The sequence below is a fragment of the Ictidomys tridecemlineatus genome, chromosome 10, assembly GCF_052094955.1.
Source record: "Ictidomys tridecemlineatus isolate mIctTri1 chromosome 10, mIctTri1.hap1, whole genome shotgun sequence".
Classification (NCBI taxonomy): domain Eukaryota; kingdom Metazoa; phylum Chordata; class Mammalia; order Rodentia; family Sciuridae; genus Ictidomys; species Ictidomys tridecemlineatus.
In genome coordinates this window covers 144519190-144535236 of record NC_135486.1, presented here as the reverse complement: position 1 = coordinate 144535236, position 16047 = coordinate 144519190, and the positions used below count along the sequence as shown (strand labels likewise).

At 46.7% G+C, this 16047-nt stretch overlaps 1 long non-coding RNA gene across 2 annotated transcripts; it reads right to left on the bottom strand.

The window, feature by feature from the left end:
- Window positions 1-4023: 4023 nt before the first annotated feature.
- LOC144367596 (uncharacterized) lies at window positions 4024-15678 on the bottom strand. 2 transcript variants are annotated; one of them, XR_013427160.1, is made up of 3 exons: window positions 13343-15678; window positions 12762-12858; window positions 4024-12165 (listed from the first exon to the last, which is right to left on the bottom strand). It is a non-coding gene; the product is annotated as an uncharacterized LOC144367596 (long non-coding RNA). The 2 variants fall into 2 exon arrangements; XR_013427159.1 differs by having other exon boundaries at window positions 12762-15678.
- Window positions 15679-16047: the final 369 nt, after the last annotated feature.

The following is a 16047-nucleotide window of genomic DNA, read 5'->3' as shown; positions in this document are numbered from 1 at the left end:
ATTATTCCAAAGTATAACCAGGAAAAATTCTAAAAGGAAAAGATGCTTCAACTGAGAGGAAGCACACATTGGAGGTCCTAAGAAGAAATAAAAAATCATCTTTGGCTCTTTATATTTTAGATTTTAATAATAAAAGTATTTTCCTAATCCAGAAAATCTTTATATCATTATCTAGACAGAAGATATAAAAAGTTAAAACAAGGGCTGGGGTTGTGGCTCAGTGGTAGAGTGCTTGCCTTGCATGAGTAAGACCCTGGGTTCGATCCTCAGCACCACATAAAAATAAATAAACAAAATAAAGATATTTTGTTCATGTATAACTAAAAAAATATTTTTTAAAAAAAGCTAAAACAATTTTTAAAAAGAGATTTTTATGTACTGTACTGACTATAAAAATTTTAACTGATTAATTCAAGAATATTTCAGGCTATTTCCCTAATTTTACTATGCTAATGTGAGCTAATATTTTGTCCATATTTTGACAGATTAAAAACCTACTAAAATGTTTTTATTTCCATTAAGGAAGGTCTTTATTGCCTAATGATTCTTATTGTTTAATGTGATTTTAAAAAAAGACAAATCCTTTAACAAGGCCTCTGGCCTTGAGCTGGAGCTTCACTGAGATGGCAGGGGAAGGAAGAAAGGGGAGAAGAAGCTCTCCCCTTCCCAGTCGCTGTCCTTGAAGGGTTAACTTGCCCAGAACGATGAAAGAAAAAGCTGCTTTTGTGTGAACTTCTGCAGACTGTGAACTTCTAAGCCCCTCCCCTTACCTGCTGGGTATAAAGTTCTGAAACTACCAGAACTCAAAGTTCAGGGGGATTGATTGATTACAGAGAAAGCTGTACCCTCTGAACCTGGCTGTAGCCAAATAAAATCTGCTTTCTGTTTGGTGCCTTGCCTGGTCTGTGCCCTGCAACAGTTCCTTTCCAGAAAAATGGAGCCACTTTAGCCATAATTTGTAGCTTCACACCAACCTCAGCGGACAAAGAGTTAGTCCCATTACTCCTTTTTCTTGACATGCCTTCCCATTAGCTCCTCTGCTTCTGTTTATTTCTACAAATTAACTACCACCTTTGCTTTCTCATCTACTTTGGAAGTAGTTTAAAGAACACTTGGGACTTTGCCTGCATTTCACTGCCCATTGCTAGCTACTACCTAACACCTGCACCCCAGCCCTGCACTCCACCAGGCCAAGCGCTGCTGCAGCCAGGGGCCAGGTGAGCAGAGGTGCAGACAAGTGCAGCTGCAGGAGCTGGAAAATTCACTCATGCACCAAACAGAAGCCCAGAAACAGACCACTGCAGAGGTCTCTGGGAAGTGTGGCTTTTGAGACAGAGTGACTTAGCCAGAGGCTGCCCCATTTTCAGATCATGGTTTTTAAGAAAAGAAATTAAAGCTGGATGTGGTAGCACACACCTGTAATCCCAGTGGCTCTTGAGGCTGAGGCAGGAGGATCACAAGTTCAAGGTTAGTCTCAGCAATTTAGTTAGACCCTAAGCAACTTGGCAAGACCCTGCCTCAAAATAGAAACTGAAAAGGGCTGGGTTGTGGCTCAGTTGTTAAGCACCTCTCAGCTCTTGGTGACCACTGTCAAGGGGAGGAGAACTTGACTTCAGATCAAATCCTCTGGTGATTCTTGGAACTGCAGGTTTCAGCACCCTGGCTTGGGGCATTCTAACTAATTCTAAATAACTCATTCTAGATAATTCAGCTCTAATCATTGATGCCCCTGGGAGCTGCAGGCTACACTTTCATTCAGAATTCCCAGTGATTCTTGACTGTGAAATCTGGCGTTCTGCCCACACACCCTAGCCACAGAGGACCTGAGAGCTGTGTGCCACAAGCTGGTCCAGGCACCTGGAAGACTCTGGCAGTGTCACCTGGTGTTCTGCCCATGCAGCCCTTGACACAGAGGACCATGGGGCTGTGTGCCACGTGCAGGTCCAGACGCCCTGGAGGACCCTGGCAGTGTCACCTGGTGTTCTGACCACACAGCCCTTAGCACTGAGGACCATGGGGCTGTGTGCCATGTACAGGTCCAGACGCCCTGGAGGACTCTGGCAGTGGCATCTAGTTTTCCTCCCACACAGCCCTGCCACAGAGGACCATGGAGCTCTTTGCCCCATGCTGCTCCAGGCACCCTGGAGGGCCCTGGCAGTGTAGTCAGGTGTTTTGCCCATGCAGGCCTCACCCCAGAAGCCACGTACTCCAGGATTCTGGCTAGTGCAGTCCAGTATTCTACAATGTGGCCCTCCTTGCAGAAGTTTCTAAAAGGTGCTACATGGGAGCCCCTAGGGATTCTGGGAAGTGTATTCTGCCCATGCAGCCCTCACCATAGAGGCTTCTGGGAGCTGCAGGCCCCCAAGCACCAGGAACATTGTAGTTTGGTGCTATGTTGGTGCAGACCACATTATAGTGGCACCTTAGAACTCTGAGCCCCCAGGAATTCTGGGCACTGTAGTCCATACTACTCAGGCAGCCCTGACCTCAGAGGTCTGTGGGCCATTGATTATTCTGGGTAATGAAGTCCATGCTATCTAAGTGGACCTCACCATCAAGGCTCCTGGGATCTGCCTGGACACCCCAGATGCTTTTCCCTGAAGCCCTCAACAGGAAGGTGTCTGGCGCTCCAGGGCTCAAGGGATTCTGGGCACTGTAGTCTGGCCTTCTGCACAGCCCTCACTGTGAAGGCCTCTGGGAGTTGCAGGCTGCACACTCACCTGGACAACACCTCCCGCCAAGGATTCCAGGTAGTATAGTTAAGTTCTCTGCCCTCCCATTCTCCCCACAGAGGATCCTTAGAGCTACAGCCCTTGAGGGTAGTGAGTCATGTAGTTTTGCCCACTCACATCAGAGGGTTGTGGGAGCTAAATTCCCCCTTAGGGTTGTGGATACTTCAGTCACAGGGCTTGCTCAGTCACCAAAGAGGGTTCGGGGAGCTGTAGCCCCTGAGGATTGTGGGTAATGTAGTGCAGTGCTCTTGCTCAGTTACTACAAAGGATCCTGGGAGCTGCAGCCCCTGAGAGTTCTGGATAGCATAGGACCTATGGTTTTGCCTGCACAGCCCTGCTGGGAGGAGCACAGGAGCTGCAGACCCCATGCTTTCCCTGGCACCCTTGAGATTCCAGGTAGTGCTCTACCCACACAACCCTCACCACAGAAACTCTGGGAGTTACAGGGTTTGCAGGGATCCCCAGGGATTCCAAGCACTGAAGCCTGGTATTCTGCCCTTGCAGCCCTGCCCCCAGAGGTTCCTTAGAACAGCAGCCATCCAAGGGTAATGGGTAGCACAGTTTGTCATTTTGTCAGTACAGCCATCACTCCAGAGGTCCCTGCAAGCTGCAGGTCCTGAGGGTCATGATAACTGCCGTCTGTCATTTGACCTATGCTGCCCTCACTGCAGAGGGCTCTGGTGACGGCAGGCCCTGAAGGATTCTAGGTAGGGCAGCCATCATCACCTTTGCAGCTCTCACCCCAGAGTCTCCTGGGAGCTGCTGGCTGTGTAGTCACAAATCACCTGGGGACTCTGGGCAGTGCAGTCCAGCATTCTGCTGCTCACACCCTCCAAGGCCCCTGGGAGCTTTGGGCCACGTGCTTGCCCTGGATCACTGAGGATTCTGGGGAGCATATCCTGCCCAGCCAAGAATCCTCCACAAAGGCCTCTGGGATCTGCAGGCCCCACAGTTGCCAGGAGCCCCCATTATTCTGGGTAGTAGTGGTCTGTCATGCCGTTCTCACCAGAGGCTCCTGGGAACTGTGGGCCCCGAGGATTCTAGGCACTGCTGCCCAGCATTCTGCCCACAGGCCCCTCAGTGTGTGGCCCCTAGGAGCTACTGGCCCTGGTACCCCAAGTGTTATGGGTACTTCAGCCAAGAAACTGCCCACGCAGCCATCACCACTGTGGGACTGGTCAGAGGGCCCAACCCTCTGGGAACAGACTCACCCAGCAAACCCCAGCATCATCCATTTTCTTCTAAAAAATTGTAGTCATGTAATGGAAAGAAGTCTTTAATACAGCCACCGTTGAAAATAATCATAATTCTTTAATATCTAACACCCAACTGATACACATATTTCTCCAGCTATTTCAAATAAATTTTAGACACAGACAAATCAGGTTCTAATAGGAGCATGCAGTACATTGGATTGATACATCTGAAGTCCTCCTTTACTTGTGGTTAATTTACACTGACCCCACACATCACACTCTGCAGAGAGCAGACCACACCAATGCTCCAGTGGCACCACAGCCACCAGGTGGGGAAAGAGGACGGCTCCTGAAGAGATCAGGGGAGCTCACTTGCACTGTGTCCCACACTGATCCCTTGTTTGTGTGTTTGGTTGTTGGCCTTCTGTTTTGTCTGCTAATAAATCAAAAGGCCAAGATATGGACCACTTTCCCCCATTGGAGAGGGGAGTCCCCTCAACCCTGGGTGCAGTGGGGAGCTCCCCCTGACACCAAGGTTAGAGGGACCTCCACCCCCCAGGGGCAAGTCCCCTGCACCCTGGGTGCTGAGGTGTACAGAGCTCCCCCCACACATGCCCAAGTTTGAGGGACCTTCCCCCTCCTGGGGGGAGTCCCCTCTACCCTGGGTGTGGCTCTGTATAGACCTTCCCACCCCTGACACCCAGGTTAGAGGGACCTCCCCCCTACAGGGGCAAATCCCCTCTACCTTGGGTGTGGAGGTGTACACAGCTGCCCCCCACACACCCAGGTTAGAGGGACCTCCCCCCTGGAGGAGGGAGTCCCCCTCTCCCCTGGGTGCAGTTGGGAGCTCCCCCCTTCACCCAGGTTAAAGGGGACTTTGCCCCTGGAAAGGGGAGTCCCCCTCTCCCCTGGGTGTGGTGGGGGGCTCCCCCTGACACCCAGGTTAGAGGGGATCTCCTTCCTAGAAGGTGAGTCGCCTCTCCCCTGGGTGCGGTGGGAAAAGTTAAAGATGGGATTACTGCATGAATCAGCAACTTCCTTTCCAGGTACGCATGCAAAATAATTGAAAGCAGGTGAAGTGGCACCCCCTCTCCACATAACGGTCTTAACTGGGCTTCTCCAGAAGTCTTCACCATGGCTGATTTTAGGACTGTGAGCAAGAGTCTCTGCAAAAGAGTTCAATGTAGACAAACTTCCTAAATTCATGTCACCCTGTTTCACTTGGCCACTAGCGGAGAAGATTGAGCAGCACTCCAGGTGCTGGACTCCCCCTTACTAGTTTTCACAAACATATCCCATGTAGTTCTTTGAAGAAATGTGCAAACCAGGCCTCTGGCCTTGAGCTGGGGCTTCACAAAGATGTCTATATTTTTAAGATAAGTTACAAATGGGCCCATGGTAACAGCTGACAGAGGGAGGAAAGAAAGGGGAGAAGAAGCTCTCCTCTTCTCAGGTGTTGTCCTTGAAGGGTTAACTTGCCCAGAACAGTGACAGAAAAAGCTGCTTTTATGTGAACTTCTGTAAACTGTAAACTTCTGAGCCCCTCCCCTTACATGCTGGGTATAAAACTCTGAAACTCCCTGAACTCAGGGTTCAGGGGATTGATTGATTACAGCAAAAGCTGTGCCCTCTGAACCTGGCTGCAGCCAAATAAAACTGTTTCCTGCTATCTTCAGTGCCTTGCCTCATTTGTCCCTACAACACAGGGACTGGAACAGATATTTGGACCCCAAAGTGGACAGTGATAGCTAACTGTTCATTTTAGCAGTCAGAAGATGGAAGCAATCCAGAAGTCTATGGATCGCTGAATGAATAAACAAAATATGCTACATTCATTCATAGAATATTATTCAGTCTTAAAAAAGGAAAGAAATTCTGACACATGCTACAAAATGGGTGAGCCTCAAGGACGTTATGCTACACGAAATAAACCAGACACAAGAGGACAGATACCATGCAATCCTCCTACATGAGACATGTAGGGTAGTCAAATTTGTAGAGACAGCAGAAGAATGGTTAACTGCAGCTGGCCCTCAGGGAGAAAAGAGGAATTATTGGGGGTCCTTAGTTTGGGGTTTTTCTTTTGTTTTGTTTTGTTGTTTCTTTGCAGTACCAGGGTTGGAACCCATCTAAGCAAGCATTCTACCGCTGAGCCACAACCCCAGTCCTTCTTTGTTTTTAAATTTTGAGACAGGGTCTCACTTGGTTGCCCTAGCTGGCCTTGAACTTGCAATCCTTCTGCCTCTGTGTCCTGAGTAGCTGGGATTACAGGTGAGTGCCACCACTATGCACGTTTTTCTTGGGCAGAAATTATTGCTTAATGAGTCCACAACTTCGGTTTGGAATGATAAAAACGTTCAGGACTTGGAGATGGTGATGGTTGTACAACAGCCTGAATGTGCTCGAGGCTGCTGTACTGTACACCTAAAAAATAATTTAAATGGTTAATCTTATGTAGACTTGAAAATCATGAGACTTTTGCAGTCTACTTTTTCTATAAGGAACACATACTCTTGCAACCCTTAACAATTTCAAAATATGGATCAATGGGCGGGGTAGTGACCACCTGCGGCCAGCTACTCAGAAAGCAAGGCAGGAGGATGGCCTGAGCACATGCACAGGAGACCCTCTGGGACTTCACAGAGAGACGCCCACCCCAACAAAACAAGACAAAGCCAGATGTAACACGAAATCAGCCAGGCATAAGAATCAAAATAGTTAGGCATTATCATCTATCTGAGAAAAAGGAATCCTGATTATTTCCTCACTCAGTATTTATGGAGTTTCTACCAAGCCCTGGGCACACCCAGACTGTGATGGCACAGCAGGGAGTGATGGAAACTCCTGCTCTCAGGGATTAAGGAGAAAGAAACAGTGACCATTTTAGCTGGTGCTGGGAGGGGCAGGGCTGTGGCGCAGTGGTAGAGCACTTTGCCTGGCCCATGCAAGGCCCTGGGTTCCATCCCCAGCATCCCAGCAACACAAAATAAATAAATAAATAAAAAGGAAAAAAGCTCTAACAAATGGAGACCCCAGGGCTAGGGCTGTAGCTAGTGGCAGAGCGCTTGCCTTGCAGTGTGAGGCACTGGGTTCAATCTTCAGTGCCACATAAAAATAAACAAATAAAATAAAGGCGTACTGTCCATCTACAACTACAAAAAGAAAAATTTAAATATTTAAAAAAGAAAAGAAAAGAAATGGAGAACCCAGATGCTCTTCAACTTGCAGTGCAGGGTTACATTCCGATAAACCCACCGTGTTGAAAATGCATTAATGCAGCCAATCTGCCCAGCAAGCGTCTGGCCAGCAGAAGGCATGCCCCACTGCGTCCATTGTTTCCCACTGATCACAGGGTTGACTGGGTGCAGGGCTCACTGCCACTGCCCAGCTTTGCCAGAGATGATCAGAATGCACATTGCTAGGCCAGGAAGACGTCAGACATAGAGCATATCCTAGCTTGTGTGTGGTCCTGGGTTCAATCTATAATGGGGCCAAATAAATACATAAAACTTTTAATAGGGGTTTGGGGTTTTCTTGTAATAATAATAAATCCATGGACACTGAAATTTAAAATACAGTACCATTTACAATAGCTTTTACAGAATAAATGTTGTTGGGACACTTCAGACACAGCATTAACTTTGCAGCTGGCTCTATTATCTCACCTTTGCAGGGCTCTCTCCTTCCAACCTCAGCTTTTCCTTTCTCGTTGTATATCAACGTACTTTTTGGTAAAAAGTGGGATATTTCATATTATTCTCCTTCTGGTTACTAGGAACTCTATGAAATAGGCTCAAAAACAACATATCAAAAGCAAAGGGTGGCATGGGACTAAAAGAAGGTGGCTGGGTTAATCACAGAGCTCAAAGTTTCAGTCGCACTGTACAACTGAAGAACACTCCGTCAAAGTTATTGCCACGGAGAACAATTTGATTCATCAAGGTGTTTATGAGGTGATTACATTGCAGTTGCAAGCTGTGCCTCAAGGTTTGCATGCCTTACTTATGTAGGAAACAGTTTATAAACAGTATGGACAAGAACCACTCCCTCACAGTGTTATGGGGTTTTTTGTTTGTTTGTTTGTTTTTTAGGTTTTTTGTTGTTTAGTTTTTGGTACCAGGGATTGAACCCAGGGGTGTTTAACCACTGAGCCACATCCCTAGCCCTTGTTTTATATTTTATTTAGAGTCTAGCCAAGTTGCTAAGGGCCTTGCTAAGTTGCTGAGGCTGGCTTTGAACTCGAGATCCTCCTGCCTCAGGGCTGGGTTTTTGTTCTCCAGACCAAAAGGCTCAGGGGCTACTCCAGGTGAACTGGGCTGACTGGGCTGCACAAAATAACCACACAAGAGACACAAATACCTTTTTCATTGGGGTCGCTGTGACGGCCCCTCTGACCTTAAGGGTCCGCAGGAAGAGAGAGAGCGAGAGCACGCGCTGACCCCTTTTATTGAGGAGAAGCTATTCAAATGAGGCCAGGGGTCAGGTTTCAGGGGCTGAGTCTATCTTCATGATGCCCACTGTCAGCAGTTGACTGACACCTGGGTAGGCCACACCCAAGGGCACAGTAAGAGGAGGGGACACACACAAGGCACTTCCATGGAAGATTCTATCCTAAACAGGGCAAGGGGTTATGTTACAGAGGGACAGGTGAGCCTAGCTTCACCCATGGGGCTGTAGCACCCATGCACGAGACACCGACCCCCCACTCCCAAGAAGGGTGGGGAAAGCCCTGCCACATTTCTGTGACTGAGTGCCTCAGCACCCAGCCGGAGAGAGGACTCAGTCACGTGCAAGGTTGGTCTCCCACACTCAGCCTCCCAAACAGCTGGGATTACAGGCATCTGCCACCACGCCCAGTTTACATAGTGTTCTTTGCAAGGCATCACACCTTCTATAAGGTACTCTGTCTGCCTGGGCGTCAACAATGTCCACCCAACAGGGATGGGAGCCGTTAGCCACATGGATGTCGAGGTGGAGGAATTCCACTAGAATTTTTTTCTCTAGGTAGGATTCAGTCCCAGGATCTTCCCTCTAGGAGCAATGTGAGGATGACCTGGCTTTAAAAAGTAGGGTAGTCGGGTTAAAAATCTTCCTGCCTTCTTTTTAAAAATCTTGTATATCTGTGGCACAAGATATGTAACAAAAAATTTACCATTTTAAGTGTATAGTCCAGTGTCCAGTTCATTTGCCTGTTGGCAAACATCACTGGCATCCGTCCTTCCATCTTTTTTTTTTTTTTTGTAGTGCTAAGGAGTGAACCCAGACCCTTGGGATTACCAGGCAAGAGCTCTTCACTGAGCTATACCCCCAGCCCAAGCACCATCCATCTTTATAACCTTATCATCACTCCAAACTCAGACTCCGTACCCATTAAACTCTGTCTGTACCCCCCCTTCAGCCCCTGGTGACCATCATTATGCTTTCTACCTCTGGGAATGTACTTATCTGAATATACCACATAAATGAAATCATATAATATTTGTCCTCTTCTCTCTGGCTCATTTCAACTTAGCATGATGTCTTCGAGGTTTATCCATATCGGAGCATGGGCCGTATTTACTTCCTTTTTAAGGCTGAATAATATTCTTTTTAAAATTTTTTTATCAGGGATGATCCTAGGGGTGCCTAACCATGGAACCACATCCCCAGCCATTTTTATTTATCTTTTATTTAGAGACAGGGTCTCCCTAAATTGCTTAGGGCCTCACTAAATTGCTGAGGCTGACCTTGAATTTACAATCCCCCTGCTTCAGCCTCCTAAGCCCCTGGGATTATAGGCATGGGCCACTGCACCCGGCTGAATAATATTCTTTTGTGTGACTATAGCACTTTGTCCATTCATCCATCTGCCACAAGACACCCAGACACTTGGGTTGCTTCTACCTTTTGACTCTTGTGACTGAGGCTACTAGGAATGTGAGAATTCAGATAGCTCTCAATTATTCCGGTTATACACCCAGAAGCAGAATTGCCTATAATTCTGTGTTTAATTTTTTGAGGACTCACCGTAGCATTTTCCACAGCACCTGCACCACTTCACATTCCACCCACAATGCACCGGGGTCAGTTTCTGCATTTCCTCCCAGATGCTTCTCTTCTACTGGCTTTCTCTGCAGCAGCCATCCAAAGTAGGGGGGGGGGGCCCGGCAACAACATCTCACTGTGGTTTAGATTTGCATGTCCCTGATGATTAGTGATGTACAGCTTTTTTTTTCCCCTGTGCTTCTTGACCCTGTGAATATCTCCTACCAAGAAATGTCTATCCAAGTTCTTTGCCCACATTCAAAGTGGGTTGGTTGTTTGGTTTTTGTTGCTGAGTTGCAAGAGTTCTTTATACTTTCTGAATTGTAACTCCTTATCAGGTGGATAATTTTAAAATTGTGTGGATAATATTTTTCCTATTCCCCAAGGTTTTTAAACTCTTTATAAGTAACAGAAAAAAACGGATCATGAGGGGACACTGCGATGAGCTGCACACCGTGGAGTCATGGGATACTGGTTTGGTGTTGAACCTGGTAAATCCAACTAGATATGCATAAACGTGAGAGGCACAGCGACAGAGGATGGCCATTTAAATAGTGCAGAGTGGCCCAACAGAATACAGGTGGAGCCCGCAGGCTCCCTCAGGGGGACCTTTCACAATCTGCTTGCTCAGGAGGGTTCCAGGGTGGAGGACCTGCTGCCCAATGTGGCAATGGATGGGACTATTTAAATTAATTTAAATATATTCAAATAACCTTCAATTCCTTGGTCTCTCTAACCACATTTCTAAGCCACAGCATAGATATGGAACATTTCCATCACTGCAGAAAGTTCTAGTAAACAGCTCTGGTTTAGAGATAGGGGGAGGGTTATTTTGTTTTGTTTATTTTTGCCACATGCAGTGGCACATGCCCATCGTCCCTGCTGCTCAGGAGGCCGAGGCAGGAGGGTCGCTTGAGCACAGGAGTTCAGAGCCAGCCTGGGCAACATGGTAGGACCCTGTTTCTGAAAAATAAAAGATAAAGAAAGAGTGAATGAATTCTTTAAAATTAATTAATTAATTAGATCTATAGGACAGCAGAATGCATTTTGATTCATTGTACACAATTGCAACACAATTTTTCATTTCTCTGGTTGTACACAATGTAGCGTCGCACCCTATGTGCAGTACCTAGAGAAACGATATCCATCTCATTCCATCATTTTTCCTGTCCCCATGAATGGATTCTTTGTACATCCTGGATCCCTCATAGAAGACGAGGTACTAAACTAAGGAAATGGCAATCGATTTCAGTTCTGAAGACAGTTCTGATACAGCACCCAAAAACATTTCAACAAATTCAGCTAAATGACCTAATTGGCTTTCATTTATGATTCATAAGTCAAGTAGCTTCTCATCTAAAGAGGGCCTGGAGGGACAGGGTTTTTAAGAGAGGGCCTGAGCAGAAACAAGGAAACAGGCTAAGCCTGTTGGTAAGCGCAGGTTTGCTCTCCTTGTAGAGTTGAGTCAGGGGTCCTTCTTACCATGCCAGCTAAACCTGACCTGTTTGAGAAGTTGGCTCTCATCTCTCTCCTGCTTTCTCTCTTGGAAGCTCAGATAAAAAAAAATAGTATAGGTTTGGCCAGTTTTTAGCATGAGTGACTCCATCTTGGTTTGATCTCTCTCTTGCTTTCTCTCTTGGAAGATCAGATTAAAAAAAATAGTATAGGTTTGGCCAGTTTTTACCATGAGTGACTCCATTTTGGTTTGATCTCAGCAGAAGCTGAGTCCAAACCAATGGCCTCCAATAATTTTTTCTTAATAGTGTCTTCTAATGAGAGACTGCATCTGCCTCCAGGGCTCTGCACGCTGTGCAGGCCATGAGCACCTCTAAGCATTCTTTAAAGCCCACCTAAGAAGCCACCACCTTCTGTGGGAAGCTTCTTCAGCTTCCAGGTAGCTGCTCAGGGGGCTCGGTGCTACTTCACCTTCTACTTTGTTGATCAGAAGAGTTCTGAGCTAGAAAACTTTACAGTATCCCAGGTCCTGGGCTGAGCCTCCATCCAGATGAATCCATGCAACACTGGCAAATAACCCTGTGAAATCTGGATTCCCCCATTTCACAGGTGAAGGAACCTGAGATGCACAGAAGTCAAGATCCTTGCCAAGGGCTGGGGATGTGGCTCAAGCGGTAGCGTGCTGGCCTGGCGTGCGTGCGGCCCGGGTTCAATCCCCAGCACCACATACAAAACGAAGATGTTGTGTCCTCCGATAACTAAAAATAAAAAATAAAAAAATTTTAAAAAAGATCCTTGCAGAGCTGGAACGAAGCAGAACAGGAACTGAATCCGACAGGCCTGCTTAATCCAAAGCCCATGATCTTAACTATCATGTTTCATGTTCATTTATTTGTCACCTGTAGTGTCTGTCCACGAAGACTGTGAACCCTTGAGAGCAGGGGCCGTGTCATCATCTGGAGCTGCCCAGTCTGGCAGAGAGTGACAGGTAATGTTTGCTGGAGAGTTAAATTTTAACAGAACACAGAGATCCTTTCAAACCTCTTATCTCACCTTTCAAGGGAAGACTCACGCCTTCTAAAATAACTAAGGTGACACAGAGGGACAGGGAGAGAAGGGTGAGACGGACAGCATGCCTACCCACCCACCTCACTTCAACTCACCTCTCCCCAAAGCCACTCTTACAGCCTCAGCCCTCAACCAGCCAAGCTCCATGTCAGTTCTGAGGTCTGCAGCTCACCTGACTCCACCCCCAGGCTGTCTCAGGTCTGTGACAGCAAAGCCACCCCATCCTCCAGAGTCACGTTTGCGGCCACTTTTCCGCAACTTAAAGCTCCTCGAGGAGTCCTCTCACCTTCCATCTCAACGTCTCCTCCTCTGCCTCTCCACCTGCAGGTCTGTCTTTCCTTCCTCTCGGCACATCAGATACCTTGACTTGTTTTCCAGAAATTCTGTGGTGCGAGATCACGGCAGAAGACAGAGCTACTGTGTGTGTCATTTTTTCCAACCTGGCTCTCTCCGACGGGTTGTGGATGTAGCTGAGTGGTGGGGTGTTTGTAGCCTGTGTGAGGTCCTGGGTTGATCTCCAGTAAAACGCACACACACACACACACACACACACACACACACACACACACTTTCCCTCTGCTTCTGCCCCACAAAGATTAGTGCCCCCACCATGCCCTCCTCCAAACACTGTTGTTAATATTCTCAAAACCCTGTAATCTCAGCAACTCAGGAAGTTGAGGAAGAAGGATCACAATTTCAAAGAGAGCCTCAGCAACTTAGTGAGGCCCTAAGCGACTCAGCAAGACTCTGTCTCTAAGTAAAATAGAAAATAGGACTGGGGATGTGGCCCAGTGGTTGAGTCCCCCTGGTTCAGTCCCTGGTATCCCCCAAAAAAATAAAAGATAAAAGGACTGAGATTGTACTTACCCCAGTAAATACAAAAACAAAACAAAACAAAAACTCAAAACCCTGAATGATGAGGTTTTTTTTATTCCTAGTACCTGGGACGGAACCCAGAGCCTGAGCATGCTAGGCAAGCACTCTACCCCTGAGCCACACACCGTGACATCACGACTTTGCTAGCTCCCTGGAAGGCGGATGTGTCAAGGGCCACTGATCCCTTGGCCTGCTCCCTGGGACCAGATCCAGTGTCAGTCAGCTCCAGGAGCTCATTTCTGACCCCTTAAGTTCCCCGTCTCACAGAGATCAAAGTCAAAATCAAATCTTCAGCAGGATTCCTCGTATTGTTCAGAAGCGAAGTTCATCAAGCCACAGGGATCTGCCAGTGTTCCCTGAAGCTGGGGACAGTGCCGCCAGAGGCCCCTGAATGGGTGCCAGGAGGAATCTGAGAAGCTTGTGTGTGGTGAACGGATGCCGAAATTAAATAACACCGAATCAAACCCATAGACAATTCCTCTCCTTTCCATTCCCTTTGAGCATCCCAGTTGGTTCTTCCAGACAGTCTCATTTGGATTCTGCTGTTTCCTTAACACGTCTCCATGGCTTGCTGATTTCCATGTTGAACGAAGAGAGGGGCCTCGATGGGTTAGAGCATCTGGCCCAAATATGACAACATTTTATTTCCCTTGCATTTTCAAAATTCCCTTCTTTTCGTGGCGAGGGACACTTGTTTTCATTTCTTGTAGTAATCCAGTTTCCATTTAAAGTAAATTCATTTGGTGACAAAGGGTGTCATTTTAAAGAAAAAGCACTAAATAAATAACAGTCCAGATGGTAAGAGCAGATGGCAAAAACACAGAGCTCCAAGCCTGAGACACCCTGGTTAAGGAGCTCGAGTGTGGGATCAGCCGGCCTGGGTGTGAATTTCAGCTGTGTTCCATGAAAGCTCTGTGATCCTGCGCCAGTTACAGTTTTCCTTTGGACCTAGTTAACCTCCTAAGGGGATAATCCCAACCCCACAGAGCAGTTGCACGGATTCAAAGAGACAAAGTGTCAGCAAAACCCAAGCACAGATCTGACTCAGAAACACAGTCCCGCCTCTGGGCCAACTCCTGTCTTGGGAAACCAGAGTCAGCGGTGATCCGCCCTGGTCTAGAGCAGGCCCAGCCCACAGGGCAGGTCAAGGATGGTCCCACCGGTGGTTCCCTGCTTCTGCCCATGCCCACTCTTTGCTTCCTCTGCTACTTGCTCACATGTTCCAGGCTGGTCATCCAGTCAGAGGACTGCAGCTCCTGACCCTCCCTCCTGAGAACCAGGGATGGATCTTTTTTTTTCCTTAGTACCAGGGATTGAGCCCAGAGGCTCTTAACCATTGAGCCACATCCCCAGCCCTTTACATATTGAATTTAGTAAGAGTCTCATTAAGTTAGTTAGGCCCTCACTAAGTTGCTGAGGCTGGCTTTGAACTTGCGATCCTCCTGCCTCAGCCTCCCAACTTACTGGAATTATAGGCATATACTACTGTGTCCACCTGGATTTGTTTAAAGATATAGATACCAGGGACTGAACTCAGGGGCACTTGATCACTGAGCCACATCCGCAGCCCTATTTTGGGTTTTTTTTTTCCTATTTTGTATTTTATTTAGAGACGAGGGGTCTCACTGAGTTGCTTACTAAGTAGCATCTCGCCATTTCTGAGGCTGGCTTTGAACTCGCAGTGCTCCTGCTTCAGCCTCCGGAGATGCTGGGATTATAGGAGTATGCCACCGCTGTTTAAAGATCTTATTTGGCTTTATTTTTTATTCTAGAATCAGGCAACCCTTCATTCCATAAAATAGAATAAGTGTTCCCTTGGGCTGAGCACAGGAGGTTTGTTTCGTAGACAAAAAAGGGCTGAAGAAAGCAGAAATAATCAGACCAAACAGTGGATGGATCATTTCAAAGTTGCTTTCCTTGTAAGGGGGCAAGAAGACAAAATAATAGAGAAATAACTGATTGGTGTTACATCAGGCTACTTTTTTTTTTCCTGGAGAAAATTAGAACAGAAGGAAACTCATTATCATGAAGACTGAAACTGGCCTGTCTGAAAATTTTGGCTACTTACTTTCCCTCCTACCTTCTCAGAAAGCCAGGTAGCGACTGAATTTCAGTTTGGTGAAGGGGAATTTTAGCAAGAGTGACTATTCAGGTCAGTGTAGAGCTTAGACCAAAATGATGTCTCCTGTAATTTTTATTTAACACCTAAAAGATCTGGACCTACCGAGCCCAGGAGATTGTTGAATGAATGCACACTTATACATTTTAATAGGTGAGTATTTTAAAAACAATTCCTTGCTTTCGTAAACTTGTTCAAGGATGTGCTTATTACATCATGCCTATTATATTATGCAATGATGTAATGCTCTATTACATTATGAAATGTGATGTCACCTCTGCCTTCACAGAGTAGATGATGAACAAATGGACAGTGACATAAGATTATGTCATTATTTACATCTTTATTTTTTATTTTTTTTTATTTTTTTAAAGAGAGAGAGAATTTTTAATATTTATTTTTTAGTTTTCAGCGGACACAACATCTTTGTATGTGGTGCTGAGGATCGAACCTGGACCGCACGCATGCCAGGCAAGCGCTACCGCTTGAGCCACATCCCCAGCCCCTACATCTTTATTTTTTTAATATTTTTTGTTTAGTTGTAGTTGTCAACACCTTTATTTTATTTATTTATTTT